The sequence below is a fragment of the Stegodyphus dumicola genome, chromosome 3, assembly GCF_044657685.1.
Source record: "Stegodyphus dumicola isolate Sdum_Otavi_A_Nest chromosome 3, ASM4465768v1".
Classification (NCBI taxonomy): domain Eukaryota; kingdom Metazoa; phylum Arthropoda; class Arachnida; order Araneae; family Eresidae; genus Stegodyphus; species Stegodyphus dumicola.
In genome coordinates this window covers 117,653,169-117,674,431 of record NC_140770.1, presented here as the reverse complement: position 1 = coordinate 117,674,431, position 21,263 = coordinate 117,653,169, and the positions used below count along the sequence as shown (strand labels likewise).

Below are 21,263 nucleotides of genomic sequence, written 5' to 3'. Positions count from 1 at the left end.
ATATATATATATATATATATAATGATTTTAATGATTTTATAAAGTTTTCTAATTATGTATGTACATATATATAATTAGAAAACTTTTTACATACCATCTCCGAGGAATAGAAATTCTGTTAAAAACCATGAATTATGAATTATTAAAAATTTTTAGTCAGCATTTTAATTAGCAATTTAAATTAGTATTTTTAGACCTCTGTTCTTTTGAAAACAGGAAATCCTTAAACGAAAAAATACCAAAATCAAAAGCAAAAATTTTAAGCATTGAAAAAGTAGCTATTGTCATTGATCGCAGATTAATCAAGGGAATTAAACCAATCTACCATCAATTAACAACAACTAAATTAAGTAAGAGTGTTTTGTCTTTCTTCCAAATAAGCATCAAATTATATTTTTGCAAGGGACAAATCAAATTTCTGCAAGTCATAAATAGTACTCAATCAAAATAAAAACATTAGTCCATTTAAGCCAAAAGAACCTTCATAAACGAAATAAATTAGTAAATAATCTTTTAAGTCTGAATTGTTCACTACGAACACAACTAAATAGGATGCTTACTTTAGAAGACATATCCCCGACACTCTCATTTGCAAACTCAAATTCAAAGGTTAAAACAAAAGTAAATATGTTTTTTAAGTAATTAAAAATCAAAAGAAGATCAATGACAAAACCCTTAAAATTAAATAAAGAAGTTATTTTATAAAGATCAAACCCAAACTTTCAAAAGTTTAATCGCCAATTTTGATCTTCATCTGACTTTGAATAATTTTTAAAAATATATATATTTACTTTTGATTTTACCTTTGAATTTGAGTTTGAAAATAAGAATATATATCTTCAAAGTAAGCATCCCATTTAGTTGTGTTCTTAGTGAACAATTTAGATTTAAAAGATTATTTACTAATTTATTTTGTTTATGAATATTATTTTGGCTTTATTTATGTCTTTATTTTGATTGAGTATTATTCATGACTTTTAATTTGGCTTTTGCAGAAATTTAATTTGATGCTTACTTGGAAGAAAGACAAAACACTCTCACTTAATTTAGTTGTTGTTAATTGATGGTTGATTAGTTTATTCCCCTTGATAAATTGATTAATCTGTGATCAGTGACAACATCTACATTCAATACTTAAAATGTTTACTTTTCATTTTGGTATTTTTGCATTTAAGAATTTTTCTTTTCAAATTTTTATGTTTTTAAGGCAATAGGGGTCTAGAAATTACCAATTTAAATTACTAATTAAAATGCTGACTAAAACTTTTTAATAATTAATAATTCATGGTTTTAATTGAATTTCTTTTCCTTGGAAGATGGTATACAAAAGTTTTCTAATTATAAATTATTGGTTTATTACTTTGCAGCTTTATGCAGGTCACAAGCTTTTTAATTTACTTTTATTTAGAATATACGTCATAATTTAATGTGTAGGAAAAAACACTGGAACTTTTAACAGTTTTTGATATCCATCATGGCTGAGGGTTGAATGTATATTGATGAAGATAAAAAAACTGGATCTTTACAAATCACCAGTATTTATTTTGAGGCACATCAAAAATTATTTCTTTGGCAGACAAATTACTTTTCAATCATTTTTGAATACAAATAATTTTTATATACACAGATAAAAAGATATGACATCATTTCAGACAAGGAAACATAAGCAGTGCAGAGTACTTTTCAGAGTAGAACCTAGGGAAAGGAATGATGTAGTTGTTTTGAGCATTAATATTTATACTAAGTATGATGCATAAATACAGCTAATCTGCGATTGGTAATTTTTAGGTTGCTATGTAACATGGAAATATCTTGAATTTGGGAGAACAGATGAATTTAGAAGGGAGAACATAAAATTTAGAATAGTTAATTTTGAGGTTGCCAGTTATTCTTAAAGCAGCCATTGTATTTTGTTATATCTTTAGCAAGTCATCATAAGCAAAGTTCTTCGCAGGGTAGAAGCTAGGGAAAGGAATGACGTAGTTGTTTTGCCAAGAGTATTTATACTAAGTGTGATGCATAAGCACAGCTAATCTGTGATTGGTTAATATTTTAGGTTGTTATGTAACACGGAAAGATCTTGAATTTGGGAGAACAGATGAATTCAGAGGGGAGAACATAACATCTAAAATAGTTAATTTTGAGGTTGTAAGGATCTTAAGTTTTACTAACGTTTATTTTATTTTAAATCTTTACTATCACTTCTTATTTTCTACTTCCGGCCAGAATTATAAGCGTGAAGGTATTTATGCAAAGTTTGTCTGGCGAACGCCAAGTATTTAAGTTGTGGCTTTTTGCCAAGCGAGAGAGAGGAAGCAGTGAGTCGAAGCAGGCCGCTTACCTTAGAAGTTACGCAGTTGCTTGTTGCCTTCCAGGCCAGACGTTTTAATCCTCTTGATAAATTTTAAACGTATTGTAGTGTTCACAGTTCTCTGTACTACATACGCTTCCTGTTAATATAAGGCCAATCTTCCACGTTTATTATTCTAAAGTTAAATTAGAGTTTAGTTTTATTTTTATACTTTTACGTTTTGACCCCAAGTAGTGGGTCGATGTATTCCGAAGTACGGAAGTCATTGTAAATAGAGAAAAATAAAGGGTTTTGTATACCCTTCTTGTGTATCCTGTTTACTTCCCACAGTTTTGAACATAGCTTTAGTAAGCTCTCTGTTCCGAGTCAGGTCCTTGCATGTTTCCGAAGAAGGTTAGAAGGAACATTGAACCTGATAGTGGCGCCCAACGAAGAAGAATAACCATGGCCGAGTTTCAAGAAGAACCTATGCTGCCTGCAGAAACGGCTCAGAATCCAGAAATGCCAGCTGCCGCCCTGGAAGGATTTGGTTACATCGTCCAGACCATGCGCGCTTCGATGAAACCAGAAGCAACATTTAATGGAAACTCACCGGTAACCAGTTTTTTGGAAAAATTGGACGACCACGTCATGCTCTGTGCACGAGTTTCAAAAAGTTACCTTAGCTACCAGCGCTTTGAGGGGCCAAGTGTTAACTGGTTCAAATGTATAGGCAGAAGTCTCTTGGGTCAAGCAGGAAGTCCCACCTATACTTACGAGAATTTCAAGACTACCCTACTAAAAGCCTTCCCTGTTGTAAGGGATCGTGCGAAATTAGAAACGGAACTTTTCAGTATATATCAACAAAGAATCGAAAACCTCTCAAGCTTTATTTTAAGAAAAATTCACGTCTTCAAACTCTTGTATGGAAACCGTCCGGATCCTGAAATAATTCAAGTGATTTTGCCGAGGTTACTGCCCCAAGTGCAAGACTTTATTGAATTAAGAAATCCGACTACACTGGAAAAGTTATTTGAGCTAGCAATCCAGTTTGAAAGCAGAAGAACGGCGGACGTCGAAAGAAGACGCCAATATCAACAGCGAAACCAATTTGGTACGCCAAGACTACAGCAAACTCAAGCACACGGCTACGGAGGCAAAGCGAATCAGTGGGCAAGGAAACCCGAGCATTCAAAAACAGCCGGCGAACGTCGACAGTTCAATAGCAATCCAGGAAAAAAGTCTCAAGGCCAGGGGAAAAAGAAGGAAAGCACGGAAATGAAAAATAATTTAAACTAAAACGGATTTCTGCTGACGGGAGGGTGCGGAAATCCGAAGGCCAAGAAAACCCCTCTTCCTACAAGTTAAATACAGTAATGGTGAAAAATTTGACTCTTCCGAAGATTGAAGTGTTGGTGAATAATATCCCAGCCACCGCACTCCTGGATACAGGCGCGCAGTGTTCCTGTGTGGCAGAAGATTTTTTTAGGAAGTATTTTCGTAAATACCGCATATATAATCTGGTAATCAAGCATACCCCCGGAAAGGAAAATATCGTAGCAGATGTCCTATCAAGAATTAAAATAGATGAACAAGGTAATACCGTAAAGGTGGCAATGCGCACAGCATGTACAATAAATTCCCGAGAAACTGTAATAACCGAAATGGGTAAGGATCCTGAGTTTGGAAGCATTTATGAGTATTTGAAGGAGCCTGAAAATTTTAGCCACCAAGATATTGTGGCGATAAGAAATAGGGCGGCCCATTACGAACTAATAGATGGTCTATTATTCTATACAAAAACTACGAATTCCAACAACGAATTTCGACCTGTTATCCCAGCTAGTCTTAGATTAAATATCCTGCAGGAGCTCCATGACAGCCCTTTAGCTTCTCATGCTGGTATTCGAAAAACTATCCAACGCGTACGCGAGGCAGTCTACTTTCCTGAACTGCAAAAGTTAACAAGGGCGTATGTCCAGTCCTGCCCAACATGTCAAGCAGTTAATTATATTAATTTCCGCCCGGCCGGGTTTCTAAATAGTATTAAATCCGAATTTCCAAATGAAATAATTGGCATCGATTTATTGGGCCCTTTCCCAAAAAGTCAGTTAAATAAAAGTTGCTATCTCCTTGTTATGGTTGATCATTTTAGTAAATGGACCGAAATTGTTCCCTTAAAACGAGCCTCCGCGAAATTAGTTATTGATTCTATTTTAAATAAATATATTTTAAAATACGGGGCGCCCCTAAAAGTTATATCGGATAATGGTTCTCAATTTGTAAGTAATATATTTGAAGACATGTGCCAAAAACTGGGCATACGTCATTTAAAAATGGTCCCGTATCAGCTGCAATCAAATATAGCGGAATGGGTCAATAGAAATATAGTGAAAATTATCCGTAGTTATGTTAAAAATTTTCATAAAAGCTGGGATAACTATGTCAATGAATTTGCTTTCGCCCTTAGGACCGCAAAACATGATACAATGGGCAAAACTCCTGCTGAGTTATTTCTAGGCAGAAAGATTATAACGCCGTTAGATAAATTATTTTATGTGCAACAAAGAGCCCCAGAATTTAAAATGGGTGATATAGAAAAACTAATTAAGGAAGCAAAGAAGAATACGGAAGTAGCACAAAGAAAACAGAAGCTCTATTATGATTTGAAACGACGGGGAGTAACTTATAAAGTAGGGGATGAAGTTTTAAAAATTAAGCATTCACTTTCTTCAGCACCAGAAGATAAGACTGCCAAATTTTTTCCACGATTTGAAGGACCATATGTTATAGAAAAAATAACTCACGCTGTAGTAGTGTTAAAAGCCAGAAATGGTGAAACCTGCTCCGCAAACATTGATCAAATCAAACCCTACTTCGATTGTAATAAAATGCAAATATTTTCAGATCTTTTGCAGGATCCGGCACGGCAGACACCGCAGGCACAAGCTCCAGAGGTGGAAAAACGACATGGGCAAGCCATTAAGAGGCAGGAGCAAGTGAAAAGAAAATTTCCCCGCGGAAAAATTGAAGGTAGCAAGAAAAAGAAGCCGTTCCACCGTCCAGAAAAGAGAGTTCACGAACACCCCCAGAATGAAGAAGGGAGAAGGACGACGTATGTGAAGAGAACCAGGAGAAATGACGGCAACTATAACCCGGCTCCAAAACGGAAGATCTACTCATCCGACAGGACTCTCCGCAGCAAATGCCGCCGAACTGCGGAAGGGCCATCAACGGCGAAGGAAAAGTTACAAGGAAAATTTGAACGGCCAGCAACGAGGTCCAAGCAGGAACACGAAAGAAGGTTCCCGGTTCCGCCAAGACCAGCTGCCATCAAACGGCCAAGACCACAAGCAGAGGAGAAAAAGAAGGTATTCAAGGGTGACCGAACTAGTGAAAAAAAGGAAGCTTCCAGTGGAAGGCACTGAAGGGCGAGCCCGTACAAGAAGGAGGATAAATCAAACTACTATCTGCAATACCTTTAAGGACTGGGCCCAGAAAAGGATGTCCGAATATCACAAAGATAAGTAAAATTTTATGTTACTTTGCAAACTTAAGTTAATCTTTCATTCTTACTGCAAGTGGCAGATTTCAAGAAGTTTTACCTCATGCGAGGTCTACCTTTATCGCCAAAAGGGCGAGAAATGAGTTGTTACCGATTTTGGTATTATGTTTTTCAATTACTCGCGCGTAAAACTAAAGTTGATGTATAATAGCGTTGTGTAAAGACTTAAATATTGTAAAAAGTTATTGTATAAATTTTATTTAAATCATTCTAGCAAGAAAGAAGTTTTAGTCTGAAAGACTTTTTGAAATGTAGTATTTCAATGTAGAAAGAATTGGCACTTGCTTTGAAAAGAATAGAAGTTAACAATGTACTACTAATGTATGTTTTCAAATGTGTAAAATTAACGGCATGTTGATATGTTCTTATATACAATGTGAACTGTTATTTTAAATGTTAAGAAATACCGTGATATGGTAAAAGTGAATGTTAATTTTTTTTTTTTTTTTTTTTTGTGTGTGACTGTAAAAAGTCTAAATCATGGTGAATATGTGTTAAAGGTTGAATGATGTAGTTAGGCTCTCTGACGCTACACTTCAGAGTTAGACACTTTCAGAATAGTACCTCAGGGTTTAGAGTTGAAATTAGGGTGTGTTAAGAGGTCTTGTTATGTTGAATTTTAACACGTTAGTGTTTTGATTGTAGGAGGCAGTGTGGAACACGTAGACAGAAACACATTCGTGTTTGGTGTTCTTTTACAACACATGTCAGAGAGCACGGGGAGAGATAATTAAAATAGTCATAAATGAAATAAGAATGTTAAGTGAAATATAATTATACATGTTACTTGCCATTTCATTGTGTAACATTTCATTAAACTAGTTTTCCTTCCAGATCTCTGGAAGGAACCAGATTTGAATAAGAGCTCCTGTTTGGATGCAGTACAGATGAAAAAAAAATTGTGTATCCTGGGAGCTGCTATTGTAAAAACAAATTTCTTTCTTTTAAATTTCTAGTTTCTAGCGAAAAAAATGTTTGTAAAAGATTGGCCTCGCGTTAGATTCTAGAGCTAAAAGTTTTCAACAAGGTCGTTTTAGACCTCAGTTTCAAACTAATTAACTCTGGCGGGAAGTATGTAAGGATCTTAAGTTTTATTAACGTTTATTTTATTTTAAATCTTTACTATCACTTCTTATTTTCTACTTCCGGCCAGAATTATAAGCGTGAAGGTATTTATGCAAAGTTTGTCTGGCGAACGCCAAGTATTTAAATTGTGGCTTTTTGCCAAGCGAGAGAGAGGAAGCAGTGAGTCGAAGCAGGCCGCTTACCTTAGAAGTTACGCAGTTGCTTGTTGCCTTCCAGGCCAGACGTTTTAATCCTCTTGATAAATTTTAAACGTATTGTAGTGTTCACAGTTCTCTGTACTACATACGCTTCCTGTTAATATAAGGCCAATCTTCCACGTTTATTATTCTAAAGTTAAATTAGAGTTTAGTTTTATTTTTATACTTTTACGTTTTGACCCCAAGTAGTGGGTCGATGTATTCCGAAGTACGGAAGTCATTGTAAATAGAGAAAAATAAAGGGTTTTGTATACCCTTCTTGTGTATCCTGTTTACTTCCCACAGTTTTGAACATAGCTTTAGTAAGCTCTCTGTTCCGAGTCAGGTCCTTGCATGTTTCCGAAGAAGGTTAGAAGGAACATTGAACCTGATAGTGGCGCCCAACGAAGAAGAATAACCATGGCCGAGTTTCAAGAAGAACCTATGCTGCCTGCAGAAACGGCTCAGAATCCAGAAATGCCAGCTGCCGCCCTGGAAGGATTTGGTTACATCGTCCAGACCATGCGCGCTTCGATGAAACCAGAAGCAACATTTAATGGAAACTCACCGGTAACCAGTTTTTTGGAAAAATTGGACGACCACGTCATGCTCTGTGCACGAGTTTCAAAAAGTTACCTTAGCTACCAGCGCTTTGAGGGGCCAAGTGTTAACTGGTTCAAATGTATAGGCAGAAGTCTCTTGGGTCAAGCAGGAAGTCCCACCTATACTTACGAGAATTTCAAGACTACCCTACTAAAAGCCTTCCCTGTTGTAAGGGATCGTGCGAAATTAGAAACGGAACTTTTCAGTATATATCAACAAAGAATCGAAAACCTCTCAAGCTTTATTTTAAGAAAAATTCACGTCTTCAAACTCTTGTATGGAAACCGTCCGGATCCTGAAATAATTCAAGTGATTTTGCCGAGGTTACTGCCCCAAGTGCAAGACTTTATTGAATTAAGAAATCCGACTACACTGGAAAAGTTATTTGAGCTAGCAATCCAGTTTGAAAGCAGAAGAACGGCGGACGTCGAAAGAAGACGCCAATATCAACAGCGAAACCAATTTGGTACGCCAAGACTACAGCAAACTCAAGCACACGGCTACGGAGGCAAAGCGAATCAGTGGGCAAGGAAACCCGAGCATTCAAAAACAGCCGGCGAACGTCGACAGTTCAATAGCAATCCAGGAAAAAAGTCTCAAGGCCAGGGGAAAAAGAAGGAAAGCACGGAAATGAAAAATAATTTAAACTAAAACGGATTTCTGCTGACGGGAGGGTGCGGAAATCCGAAGGCCAAGAAAACCCCTCTTCCTACAAGTTAAATACAGTAATGGTGAAAAATTTGACTCTTCCGAAGATTGAAGTGTTGGTGAATAATATCCCAGCCACCGCACTCCTGGATACAGGCGCGCAGTGTTCCTGTGTGGCAGAAGATTTTTTTAGGAAGTATTTTCGTAAATACCGCATATATAATCTGGTAATCAAGCATACCCCCGGAAAGGAAAATATCGTAGCAGATGTCCTATCAAGAATTAAAATAGATGAACAAGGTAATACCGTAAAGGTGGCAATGCGCACAGCATGTACAATAAATTCCCGAGAAACTGTAATAACCGAAATGGGTAAGGATCCTGAGTTTGGAAGCATTTATGAGTATTTGAAGGAGCCTGAAAATTTTAGCCACCAAGATATTGTGGCGATAAGAAATAGGGCGGCCCATTACGAACTAATAGATGGTCTATTATTCTATACAAAAACTACGAATTCCAACAACGAATTTCGACCTGTTATCCCAGCTAGTCTTAGATTAAATATCCTGCAGGAGCTCCATGACAGCCCTTTAGCTTCTCATGCTGGTATTCGAAAAACTATCCAACGCGTACGCGAGGCAGTCTACTTTCCTGAACTGCAAAAGTTAACAAGGGCGTATGTCCAGTCCTGCCCAACATGTCAAGCAGTTAATTATATTAATTTCCGCCCGGCCGGGTTTCTAAATAGTATTAAATCCGAATTTCCAAATGAAATAATTGGCATCGATTTATTGGGCCCTTTCCCAAAAAGTCAGTTAAATAAAAGTTGCTATCTCCTTGTTATGGTTGATCATTTTAGTAAATGGACCGAAATTGTTCCCTTAAAACGAGCCTCCGCGAAATTAGTTATTGATTCTATTTTAAATAAATATATTTTAAAATACGGGGCGCCCCTAAAAGTTATATCGGATAATGGTTCTCAATTTGTAAGTAATATATTTGAAGACATGTGCCAAAAACTGGGCATACGTCATTTAAAAATGGTCCCGTATCAGCTGCAATCAAATATAGCGGAATGGGTCAATAGAAATATAGTGAAAATTATCCGTAGTTATGTTAAAAATTTTCATAAAAGCTGGGATAACTATGTCAATGAATTTGCTTTCGCCCTTAGGACCGCAAAACATGATACAATGGGCAAAACTCCTGCTGAGTTATTTCTAGGCAGAAAGATTATAACGCCGTTAGATAAATTATTTTATGTGCAACAAAGAGCCCCAGAATTTAAAATGGGTGATATAGAAAAACTAATTAAGGAAGCAAAGAAGAATACGGAAGTAGCACAAAGAAAACAGAAGCTCTATTATGATTTGAAACGACGGGGAGTAACTTATAAAGTAGGGGATGAAGTTTTAAAAATTAAGCATTCACTTTCTTCAGCACCAGAAGATAAGACTGCCAAATTTTTTCCACGATTTGAAGGACCATATGTTATAGAAAAAATAACTCACGCTGTAGTAGTGTTAAAAGCCAGAAATGGTGAAACCTGCTCCGCAAACATTGATCAAATCAAACCCTACTTCGATTGTAATAAAATGCAAATATTTTCAGATCTTTTGCAGGATCCGGCACGGCAGACACCGCAGGCACAAGCTCCAGAGGTGGAAAAACGACATGGGCAAGCCATTAAGAGGCAGGAGCAAGTGAAAAGAAAATTTCCCCGCGGAAAAATTGAAGGTAGCAAGAAAAAGAAGCCGTTCCACCGTCCAGAAAAGAGAGTTCACGAACACCCCCAGAATGAAGAAGGGAGAAGGACGACGTATGTGAAGAGAACCAGGAGAAATGACGGCAACTATAACCCGGCTCCAAAACGGAAGATCTACTCATCCGACAGGACTCTCCGCAGCAAATGCCGCCGAACTGCGGAAGGGCCATCAACGGCGAAGGAAAAGTTACAAGGAAAATTTGAACGGCCAGCAACGAGGTCCAAGCAGGAACACGAAAGAAGGTTCCCGGTTCCGCCAAGACCAGCTGCCATCAAACGGCCAAGACCACAAGCAGAGGAGAAAAAGAAGGTATTCAAGGGTGACCGAACTAGTGAAAAAAAGGAAGCTTCCAGTGGAAGGCACTGAAGGGCGAGCCCGTACAAGAAGGAGGATAAATCAAACTACTATCTGCAATACCTTTAAGGACTGGGCCCAGAAAAGGATGTCCGAATATCACAAAGATAAGTAAAATTTTATGTTACTTTGCAAACTTAAGTTAATCTTTCATTCTTACTGCAAGTGGCAGATTTCAAGAAGTTTTACCTCATGCGAGGTCTACCTTTATCGCCAAAAGGGCGAGAAATGAGTTGTTACCGATTTTGGTATTATGTTTTTCAATTACTCGCGCGTAAAACTAAAGTTGATGTATAATAGCGTTGTGTAAAGACTTAAATATTGTAAAAAGTTATTGTATAAATTTTATTTAAATCATTCTAGCAAGAAAGAAGTTTTAGTCTGAAAGACTTTTTGAAATGTAGTATTTCAATGTAGAAAGAATTGGCACTTGCTTTGAAAAGAATAGAAGTTAACAATGTACTACTAATGTATGTTTTCAAATGTGTAAAATTAACGGCATGTTGATATGTTCTTATATACAATGTGAACTGTTATTTTAAATGTTAAGAAATACCGTGATATGGTAAAAGTGAATGTTAATTTTTTTTTTTTTTTTTTTTTGTGTGTGACTGTAAAAAGTCTAAATCATGGTGAATATGTGTTAAAGGTTGAATGATGTAGTTAGGCTCTCTGACGCTACACTTCAGAGTTAGACACTTTCAGAATAGTACCTCAGGGTTTAGAGTTGAAATTAGGGTGTGTTAAGAGGTCTTGTTATGTTGAATTTTAACACGTTAGTGTTTTGATTGTAGGAGGCAGTGTGGAACACGTAGACAGAAACACATTCGTGTTTGGTGTTCTTTTACAACACATGTCAGAGAGCACGGGGAGAGATAATTAAAATAGTCATAAATGAAATAAGAATGTTAAGTGAAATATAATTATACATGTTACTTGCCATTTCATTGTGTAACATTTCATTAAACTAGTTTTCCTTCCAGATCTCTGGAAGGAACCAGATTTGAATAAGAGCTCCTGTTTGGATGCAGTACAGATGAAAAAAAAATTGTGTATCCTGGGAGCTGCTATTGTAAAAACAAATTTCTTTCTTTTAAATTTCTAGTTTCTAGCGAAAAAAATGTTTGTAAAAGATTGGCCTCGCGTTAGATTCTAGAGCTAAAAGTTTTCAACAAGGTCGTTTTAGACCTCAGTTTCAAACTAATTAACTCTGGCGGGAAGTATGTAAGGATCTTAAGTTTTATTAACGTTTATTTTATTTTAAATCTTTACTATCACTTCTTATTTTCTACTTCCGGCCAGAATTATAAGCGTGAAGGTATTTATGCAAAGTTTGTCTGGCGAACGCCAAGTATTTAAATTGTGGCTTTTTGCCAAGCGAGAGAGAGGAAGCAGTGAGTCGAAGCAGGCCGCTTACCTTAGAAGTTACGCAGTTGCTTGTTGCCTTCCAGGCCAGACGTTTTAATCCTCTTGATAAATTTTAAACGTATTGTAGTGTTCACAGTTCTCTGTACTACATACGCTTCCTGTTAATATAAGGCCAATCTTCCACGTTTATTATTCTAAAGTTAAATTAGAGTTTAGTTTTATTTTTATACTTTTACGTTTTGACCCCAAGTAGTGGGTCGATGTATTCCGAAGTACGGAAGTCATTGTAAATAGAGAAAAATAAAGGGTTTTGTATACCCTTCTTGTGTATCCTGTTTACTTCCCACAGTTTTGAACATAGCTTTAGTAAGCTCTCTGTTCCGAGTCAGGTCCTTGCATGTTTCCGAAGAAGGTTAGAAGGAACATTGAACCTGATAGTGGCGCCCAACGAAGAAGAATAACCATGGCCGAGTTTCAAGAAGAACCTATGCTGCCTGCAGAAACGGCTCAGAATCCAGAAATGCCAGCTGCCGCCCTGGAAGGATTTGGTTACATCGTCCAGACCATGCGCGCTTCGATGAAACCAGAAGCAACATTTAATGGAAACTCACCGGTAACCAGTTTTTTGGAAAAATTGGACGACCACGTCATGCTCTGTGCACGAGTTTCAAAAAGTTACCTTAGCTACCAGCGCTTTGAGGGGCCAAGTGTTAACTGGTTCAAATGTATAGGCAGAAGTCTCTTGGGTCAAGCAGGAAGTCCCACCTATACTTACGAGAATTTCAAGACTACCCTACTAAAAGCCTTCCCTGTTGTAAGGGATCGTGCGAAATTAGAAACGGAACTTTTCAGTATATATCAACAAAGAATCGAAAACCTCTCAAGCTTTATTTTAAGAAAAATTCACGTCTTCAAACTCTTGTATGGAAACCGTCCGGATCCTGAAATAATTCAAGTGATTTTGCCGAGGTTACTGCCCCAAGTGCAAGACTTTATTGAATTAAGAAATCCGACTACACTGGAAAAGTTATTTGAGCTAGCAATCCAGTTTGAAAGCAGAAGAACGGCGGACGTCGAAAGAAGACGCCAATATCAACAGCGAAACCAATTTGGTACGCCAAGACTACAGCAAACTCAAGCACACGGCTACGGAGGCAAAGCGAATCAGTGGGCAAGGAAACCCGAGCATTCAAAAACAGCCGGCGAACGTCGACAGTTCAATAGCAATCCAGGAAAAAAGTCTCAAGGCCAGGGGAAAAAGAAGGAAAGCACGGAAATGAAAAATAATTTAAACTAAAACGGATTTCTGCTGACGGGAGGGTGCGGAAATCCGAAGGCCAAGAAAACCCCTCTTCCTACAAGTTAAATACAGTAATGGTGAAAAATTTGACTCTTCCGAAGATTGAAGTGTTGGTGAATAATATCCCAGCCACCGCACTCCTGGATACAGGCGCGCAGTGTTCCTGTGTGGCAGAAGATTTTTTTAGGAAGTATTTTCGTAAATACCGCATATATAATCTGGTAATCAAGCATACCCCCGGAAAGGAAAATATCGTAGCAGATGTCCTATCAAGAATTAAAATAGATGAACAAGGTAATACCGTAAAGGTGGCAATGCTCACAGCATGTACAATAAATTCCCGAGAAACTGTAATAACCGAAATGGGTAAGGATCCTGAGTTTGGAAGCATTTATGAGTATTTGAAGGAGCCTGAAAATTTTAGCCACCAAGATATTGTGGCGATAAGAAATAGGGCGGCCCATTACGAACTAATAGATGGTCTATTATTCTATACAAAAACTACGAATTCCAACAACGAATTTCGACCTGTTATCCCAGCTAGTCTTAGATTAAATATCCTGCAGGAGCTCCATGACAGCCCTTTAGCTTCTCATGCTGGTATTCGAAAAACTATCCAACGCGTACGCGAGGCAGTCTACTTTCCTGAACTGCAAAAGTTAACAAGGGCGTATGTCCAGTCCTGCCCAACATGTCAAGCAGTTAATTATATTAATTTCCGCCCGGCCGGGTTTCTAAATAGTATTAAATCCGAATTTCCAAATGAAATAATTGGCATCGATTTATTGGGCCCTTTCCCAAAAAGTCAGTTAAATAAAAGTTGCTATCTCCTTGTTATGGTTGATCATTTTAGTAAATGGACCGAAATTGTTCCCTTAAAACGAGCCTCCGCGAAATTAGTTACTGATTCTATTTTAAATAAATATATTTTAAAATACGGGGCGCCCCTAAAAGTTATATCGGATAATGGTTCTCAATTTGTAAGTAATATATTTGAAGACATGTGCCAAAAACTGGGCATACGTCATTTAAAAATGGTCCCGTATCAGCTGCAATCAAATATAGCGGAATGGGTCAATAGAAATATAGTGAAAATTATCCGTAGTTATGTTAAAAATTTTCATAAAAGCTGGGATAACTATGTCAATGAATTTGCTTTCGCCCTTAGGACCGCAAAACATGATACAATGGGCAAAACTCCTGCTGAGTTATTTCTAGGCAGAAAGATTATAACGCCGTTAGATAAATTATTTTATGTGCAACAAAGAGCCCCAGAATTTAAAATGGGTGATATAGAAAAACTAATTAAGGAAGCAAAGAAGAATACGGAAGTAGCACAAAGAAAACAGAAGCTCTATTATGATTTGAAACGACGGGGAGTAACTTATAAAGTAGGGGATGAAGTTTTAAAAATTAAGCATTCACTTTCTTCAGCACCAGAAGATAAGACTGCCAAATTTTTTCCACGATTTGAAGGACCATATGTTATAGAAAAAATAACTCACGCTGTAGTAGTGTTAAAAGCCAGAAATGGTGAAACCTGCTCCGCAAACATTGATCAAATCAAACCCTACTTCGATTGTAATAAAATGCAAATATTTTCAGATCTTTTGCAGGATCCGGCACGGCAGACACCGCAGGCACAAGCTCCAGAGGTGGAAAAACGACATGGGCAAGCCATTAAGAGGCAGGAGCAAGTGAAAAGAAAATTTCCCCGCGGAAAAATTGAAGGTAGCAAGAAAAAGAAGCCGTTCCACCGTCCAGAAAAGAGAGTTCACGAACACCCCCAGAATGAAGAAGGGAGAAGGACGACGTATGTGAAGAGAACCAGGAGAAATGACGGCAACTATAACCCGGCTCCAAAACGGAAGATCTACTCATCCGACAGGACTCTCCGCAGCAAATGCCGCCGAACTGCGGAAGGGCCATCAACGGCGAAGGAAAAGTTACAAGGAAAATTTGAACGGCCAGCAACGAGGTCCAAGCAGGAACACGAAAGAAGGTTCCCGGTTCCGCCAAGACCAGCTGCCATCAAACGGCCAAGACCACAAGCAGAGGAGAAAAAGAAGGTATTCAAGGGTGACCGAACTAGTGAAAAAAAGGAAGCTTCCAGTGGAAGGCACTGAAGGGCGAGCCCGTACAAGAAGGAGGATAAATCAAACTACTATCTGCAATACCTTTAAGGACTGGGCCCAGAAAAGGATGTCCGAATATCACAAAGATAAGTAAAATTTTATGTTACTTTGCAAACTTAAGTTAATCTTTCATTCTTACTGCAAGTGGCAGATTTCAAGAAGTTTTACCTCATGCGAGGTCTACCTTTATCGCCAAAAGGGCGAGAAATGAGTTGTTACCGATTTTGGTATTATGTTTTTCAATTACTCGCGCGTAAAACTAAAGTTGATGTATAATAGCGTTGTGTAAAGACTTAAATATTGTAAAAAGTTATTGTATAAATTTTATTTAAATCATTCTAGCAAGAAAGAAGTTTTAGTCTGAAAGACTTTTTGAAATGTAGTATTTCAATGTAGAAAGAATTGGCACTTGCTTTGAAAAGAATAGAAGTTAACAATGTACTACTAATGTATGTTTTCAAATGTGTAAAATTAACGGCATGTTGATATGTTCTTATATACAATGTGAACTGTTATTTTAAATGTTAAGAAATACCGTGATATGGTAAAAGTGAATGTTAATTTTTTTTTTTTTTTTTTTTTTTTTTTTTTTTTTGTGACTGTAAAAAGTCTAGATCATGGTGAATATGTGTTAAAGGTTGAATGATGTAGTTAGGCTCTCTGACGCTACACTTCAGAGTTAGACACTTTCAGAATAGTACCTCAGGGTTTAGAGTTGAAATTAGGGTGTGTTAAGAGGTCTTGTTATGTTGAATTTTAACACGTTAGTGTTTTGATTGTAGGAGGCAGTGTGGAACACGTAGACAGAAACACATTCGTGTTTGGTGTTCTTTTACAACACATGTCAGAGAGCACGGGGAGAGATAATTAAAATAGTCATAAATGAAATAAGAATGTTAAGTGAAATATAATTATACATGTTACTTGCCATTTCATTGTGTAACATTTCATTAAACTAGTTTTCCTTCCAGATCTCTGGAAGGAACCAGATTTGAATAAGAGCTCCTGTTTGGATGCAGTACAGATGAAAAAAAAATTGTGTATCCTGGGAGCTGCTATTGTAAAAACAAATTTCTTTCTTTTAAATTTCTAGTTTCTAGCGAAAAAAATGTTTGTAAAAGATTGGCCTCGCGTTAGATTCTAGAGCTAAAAGTTTTCAACAAGGTCGTTTTAGACCTCAGTTTCAAACTAATTAACTCTGGCGGGAAGTATGTAAGGATCTTAAGTTTTATTAACGTTTATTTTATTTTAAATCTTTACTATCACTTCTTATTTTCTACTTCCGGCCAGAATTATAAGCGTGAAGGTATTTATGCAAAGTTTGTCTGGCGAACGCCAAGTATTTAAATTGTGGCTTTTTGCCAAGCGAGAGAGAGGAAGCAGTGAGTCGAAGCAGGCCGCTTACCTTAGAAGTTACGCAGTTGCTTGTTGCCTTCCAGGCCAGACGTTTTAATCCTCTTGATAAATTTTAAACGTATTGTAGTGTTCACAGTTCTCTGTACTACATACGCTTCCTGTTAATATAAGGCCAATCTTCCACGTTTATTATTCTAAAGTTAAATTAGAGTTTAGTTTTATTTTTATACTTTTACGTTTTGACCCCAAGTAGTGGGTCGATGTATTCCGAAGTACGGAAGTCATTGTAAATAGAGAAAAATAAAGGGTTTTGTATACCCTTCTTGTGTATCCTGTTTACTTCCCACAGTTTTGAACATAGCTTTAGTAAGCTCTCTGTTCCGAGTCAGGTCCTTGCATGTTTCCGAAGAAGGTTAGAAGGAACATTGAACCTGATAGTGGCGCCCAACGAAGAAGAATAACCATGGCCGAGTTTCAAGAAGAACCTATGCTGCCTGCAGAAACGGCTCAGAATCCAGAAATGCCAGCTGCCGCCCTGGAAGGATTTGGTTACATCGTCCAGACCATGCGCGCTTCGATGAAACCAGAAGCAACATTTAATGGAAACTCACCGGTAACCAGTTTTTTGGAAAAATTGGACGACCACGTCATGCTCTGTGCACGAGTTTCAAAAAGTTACCTTAGCTACCAGCGCTTTGAGGGGCCAAGTGTTAACTGGTTCAAATGTATAGGCAGAAGTCTCTTGGGTCAAGCAGGAAGTCCCACCTATACTTACGAGAATTTCAAGACTACCCTACTAAAAGCCTTCCCTGTTGTAAGGGATCGTGCGAAATTAGAAACGGAACTTTTCAGTATATATCAACAAAGAATCGAAAACCTCTCAAGCTTTATTTTAAGAAAAATTCACGTCTTCAAACTCTTGTATGGAAACCGTCCGGATCCTGAAATAATTCAAGTGATTTTGCCGAGGTTACTGCCCCAAGTGCAAGACTTTATTGAATTAAGAAATCCGACTACACTGGAAAAGTTATTTGAGCTAGCAATCCAGTTTGAAAGCAGAAGAACGGCGGACGTCGAAAGAAGACGCCAATATCAACAGCGAAACCAATTTGGTACGCCAAGACTACAGCAAACTCAAGCACACGGCTACGGAGGCAAAGCGAATCAGTGGGCAAGGAAACCCGAGCATTCAAAAACAGCCGGCGAACGTCGACAGTTCAATAGCAATCCAGGAAAAAAGTCTCAAGGCCAGGGGAAAAAGAAGGAAAGCACGGAAATGAAAAATAATTTAAACTAAAACGGATTTCTGCTGACGGGAGGGTGCGGAAATCCGAAGGCCAAGAAAACCCCTCTTCCTACAAGTTAAATACAGTAATGGTGAAAAATTTGACTCTTCCGAAGATTGAAGTGTTGGTGAATAATATCCCAGCCACCGCACTCCTGGATACAGGCGCGCAGTGTTCCTGTGTGGCAGAAGATTTTTTTAGGAAGTATTTTCGTAAATACCGCATATATAATTCAGAGAATACGACAGTGTTAGCGGCGCAAGGAGAAAAATGTAAGTGCATAGGTAAAGTACCGTTGTATATCCGTATCAAGGACGAACAAGTAAAGGTGATGTTTTTTATAGTAAAGAATCTGCAAGCACATATAATCTTAGGGATAGATTTTCTTTCAGACGCACAAGCAACACTGGATTTTAATGAAGCGTCCCTTAAGCTGACAATGAAACCAGTTCAGGCAGAAAAGGCTGAACCGCCGATGTTAAAACTTGACCACCTCCCTAATGACGAGCAAGGAAGAATCCGACAAGTGGTAAGTGAATTTGCTTCGTTATTTAGTGATATTCCAGGATTTACTCAGGTTACTAACCATAGTATTGACACCGGAGATGCAATGCCAGTTCGCCAAAAACCATACCGGTATGATAAGAATAAGGAAAAAATTATAGAATGGCATATTACCGATATGCTACGTAAAAAGATCATAACGCCCATCTCAAGTAGTTATGCTAGCCCGGTGGTTTTATGTACGAAAAATAATGACTATCCTTTGACACATCCGAAAAGGTGGAGATTCGCGATTGATTACCGTAAATTAAACTCCATAACTAAATATCCGGTATATCCGTTACCGATCATTGAAGAAATTCTAAGGAACATAAAATCCACCAAATACATGACGACTTTAGACTTAACGACTGGTTATTTTCAAATAGGGCTTAGGCCTGAGGACGTGCCTAAGACTGCTTTTATAACCAAGTCTGGCACTTATGCATTTTTGCGTATGCCGTTTGGCCTTTCAGGGGCCCCGGCAACATTTCAGCGATGTATGGACATTGTGTTAAGACCTGTTCTTGGAAAGTCCACATTTATCTATTTAGACGATATCATTATTACTAGTGATAATCTCGACCAACATGTACAGGATTTAAGACAGGTGTTTTCTTTATTAAATGAGGCCGGTCTAAAAGTTAATGTCGAAAAGTGCAAATTTGCAGCCCCTGAATTAAAATATTTAGGTTAAAAATATCTCAAAAAGGAATCGAGACAGACGAATCAAAAATAATTGCTGTACAAAACTATCCGACTCCAAACACGGCAAAGAAGCTCTCTTCTTTTCTAGGACTTTGTTCATATTATAGGTCCTTTATAAAAGATTTTGTGGCTATCGCTGAGCCATTGTTAAAATTAAAAAGGAAAAAGGCAAGATTCTCGTGGACGGCCGAAGCCAATAGTGCTTTCAAAAAATTAAAACAAGCATTAACGCAAGCCCCTGTGTTGAAATTCCCTGAAAAGGATGAGAATTTAGAAATTTCAGCGGATGCTTCGGATTATGCGGTAGGAGCGGTACTTTCGCAAAATCAGCAGCCCGTGGCATTTTTTAGCCGAACTTTAAATCACACACAAAGAAACTATTCCGCGACCGAGAGTGAGGCACTTGCAGTTCTGTTAGCAGTGCAAAAGTTCCCAGTCTATTTTGGGAAGGCGCCGATAACAGTGTACTCTGATCATGCGGCGGTAACTAGATTAAACTCAGGGAAAAATTTATCCCCAAGGTTAATAAGATGGGCACTCAAGCTGCAAGAATATAATCTGGTAATCAAGCATACCCCCGGAAAGGAAAATATCGTAGCAGATGTCCTATCAAGAATTAAAATAGATGAACAAGGTAATACCGTAAAGGTGGCAATGCTCACAGCATGTACAATAAATTCCCGAGAAACTGTAATAACCGAAATGGGTAAGGATCCTGAGTTTGGAAGCATTTATGAGTATTTGAAGGAGCCTGAAAATTTTAGCCACCAAGATATTGTGGCGATAAGAAATAGGGCGGCCCATTACGAACTAATAGATGGTCTATTATTCTATACAAAAACTACGAATTCCAACAACGAATTTCGACCTGTTATCCCAGCTAGTCTTAGATTAAATATCCTGCAGGAGCTCCATGACAGCCCTTTAGCTTCTCATGCTGGTATTCGAAAAACTATCCAACGCGTACGCGAGGCAGTCTACTTTCCTGAACTGCAAAAGTTAACAAGGGCGTATGTCCAGTCCTGCCCAACATGTCAAGCAGTTAATTATATTAATTTCCGCCCGGCCGGGTTTCTAAATAGTATTAAATCCGAATTTCCAAATGAAATAATTGGCATCGATTTATTGGGCCCTTTCCCAAAAAGTCAGTTAAATAAAAGTTGCTATCTCCTTGTTATGGTTGATCATTTTAGTAAATGGACCGAAATTGTTCCCTTAAAACGAGCCTCCGCGAAATTAGTTACTGATTCTATTTTAAATAAATATATTTTAAAATACGGGGCGCCCCTAAAAGTTATATCGGATAATGGTTCTCAATTTGTAAGTAATATATTTGAAGACATGTGCCAAAAACTGGGCATACGTCATTTAAAAATGGTCCCGTATCAGCTGCAATCAAATATAGCGGAATGGGTCAATAGAAATATAGTGAAAATTATCCGTAGTTATGTTAAAAATTTTCATAAAAGCTGGGATAACTATGTCAATGAATTTGCTTTCGCCCTTAGGACCGCAAAACATGATACAATGGGCAAAACTCCTGCTGAGTTATTTCTAGGCAGAAAGATTATAACGCCGTTAGATAAATTATTTTATGTGCAACAAAGAGCCCCAGAATTTAAAATGGGTGATATAGAAAAACTAATTAAGGAAGCAAAGAAGAATACGGAAGTAGCACAAAGAAAACAGAAGCTCTATTATGATTTGAAACGACGGGGAGTAACTTATAATGTAGGGGATGAAGTTTTAAAAATTAAGCATTCACTTTCTTCAGCACCAGAAGATAAGACTGCCAAATTTTTTCCACGATTTGAAGGACCATATGTTATAGAAAAAATAACTCACGCTGTAGTAGTGTTAAAAGCCAGAAATGGTGAAACCTGCTCCGCAAACATTGATCAAATCAAACCCTACTTCGATTGTAATAAAATGCAAATATTTTCAGATCTTTTGCAGGATCCGGCACGGCAGACACCGCAGGCACAAGCTCCAGAGGTGGAAAAACGACATGGGCAAGCCATTAAGAGGCAGGAGCAAGTGAAAAGAAAATTTCCCCGCGGAAAAATTGAAGGTAGCAAG

General features: G+C 37.8%; 1 protein-coding gene across 1 annotated transcript in view; it reads right to left on the bottom strand.

The window, feature by feature from the left end:
• Positions 1-21,263, bottom strand: part of LOC118194875 (A.superbus venom factor 1-like) — a 325,092-nt gene that overhangs the window by 212,926 nt on the left and 90,903 nt on the right. The gene's annotated exons all lie outside the window — the stretch shown is intronic.